Source organism: Scylla paramamosain, chromosome 34 (genome assembly GCF_035594125.1).
Source record: "Scylla paramamosain isolate STU-SP2022 chromosome 34, ASM3559412v1, whole genome shotgun sequence".
NCBI classification, from domain to species: domain Eukaryota; kingdom Metazoa; phylum Arthropoda; class Malacostraca; order Decapoda; family Portunidae; genus Scylla; species Scylla paramamosain.
The window spans coordinates 3,145,692-3,147,500 of NC_087184.1; the positions used below are offsets into that span (position 1 = coordinate 3,145,692).

The window sequence follows — 1,809 nt, forward strand, 5'->3', positions numbered from 1 at the left end:
CCTGCCTACCTACCTATCTTCCTACCTGTCTATTTTGTCTAACCATCTGTCAACCTACTTACCAAAATACCTACCTATCCACTCAACCACCTGCCTGCCTACCTGCCTACCTGCTTAACTAACGAACTCACCTGCATCTAATACACACATGAGTCCCACGTGGCCCAGTGACCTTGACTCCCTGTGTTCACTTTTCAGAATGGACAAATTTGGGCAGAGTCTGTTTATAGGGAGAGAGAGAGAGAGAGAGAGAGAGAGAGAGAGAGAGAGAGAGAGAGAGAGAGAGAGAGAGAGAGAGAGAGAGAGAGAGAGAGAGAGATTAATAAACATCATGAGTGTGTGTGTGTGTGTGTGTGTGTGTGTGTGTGTGTGTGTGTGTGTGTGTGTGTGTGTTGGGATTGTGGGGGTGGCGGCGGCGTTGGTCGTGTGAGAGAGAGAGAGAGAGAGAGAGAGAGAGAGAGAGAGAGAGAGAGAGAGAGAGAGAGAGAGAGAGAGAGAGGATGCAAGGGGGTAAGAAGGAAGGGAGGGGAGGAGTAGGGGCAAACAAACAGACGGACACACACACACACACACACACACCACCACCACCACCACCACCAACCAGTCTCAGCTAAATAACGTCAGTGCTGTGGGCGAGAGAGAGAGAGAGACACGCGCACCGGATTATCTACACAGCTGCTACGATACATTTAAGCACGGACCCTCTCTTCTCTGCCTCTCCTGCCTCGTCAACCACGTGAGATACAGTGAGATACAGTGATATATAGTGATTTACAGTGCCGGCGTGTGATGCAAGGGGCCATAAGACTGTCGAGGCATCAGCGGCTTCATTACATCAGTGAAGTGAATCATGCGCGCACACTGTTTTCCCTGGTGTACGAGTATGTTGTAGTGTATGGTGAAGTGAGGTATACATGCATGAACTGTACTTGTGGCTTCTTATGGTGTTGTATAGTGAAGATTGGTGAAATGAGAGTGAATTGTGCGCATACTCCTCCTGTTCTTCCTCGTATGGTAAAGTGAAATATACATCCAGTCATTGTACGTGTGGCTTCATATGGTGATGTATAGTGAAAAATGGTGAAATGAGAGTGAATTATGCGTATACTCCTGTTCTTCTCCTTATATAGTGAGGTTAAATACACATGCATTCTGTCCCTGTAGCTTTCCATGTTGGTGTACAGTGAAATACGATGAAGTCAGAGTTTCCTATGCTAGAATCACGGCAGAACCCTTTCGTATAGTGAAATATAATATGTATGCATATCTGACTGCAGCACTGTACGAGGTAGAGTGATGGTGATGATGGTGATTATAATGACGCTTAACAAGCCAGTGAGCCGGAAGAGCATGAAGTGAAAAGTGTAGTGAAGTGTGGTGGAGGTGCACGTAAGGGAGGCGAGTGGAGGGAGTGAGTGGGCTGGGCTGGGCTGGACGGGGTAGGAGGTATAAGAGTTGTATTCACCCGCCTTGCATCGCCTCCTCCCTCTTGTGCTGGTAATTTTTGAAGAACGTTTTTCTGGTGCTTTATAATTGGCTGTTTGGAAGTGTTTTGTGCAGCTCTTAGGAATATTACCGTGTGTGTATATGTGTGTGTATGTGTGTATGTGTATGTGTGTGTGTGTGTGTGTGTGTGTGTGTGTGTGTGTGTGTGTGTGTGTGCTTGTGTGATTACGAGGAATTCCTTATCGACGTGTATTTGCTTTGGAATTATGGCACTTTAAATATATCTCAATAATCGGAGAATGAATGGGTGGGTGAATGTGCAGGTGAGTGCAAGTGTGAGCGGTTGAGGGAGTGAAGGAGTGA

At 46.8% G+C, this 1,809-nt stretch overlaps 1 protein-coding gene across 1 annotated transcript in view; it reads left to right on the top strand.

Moving 5' to 3' along the window:
- Positions 1-627: 627 nt before the first annotated feature.
- The window catches only part of LOC135089906 (rap guanine nucleotide exchange factor 4-like), a 197,483-nt gene continuing 196,301 nt past the window's right edge, over positions 628-1,809 (top strand). The window contains 1 exon segment of the mRNA XM_063986088.1: positions 628-908. The gene's annotated coding sequence lies outside the window, so the exon portion shown is untranslated.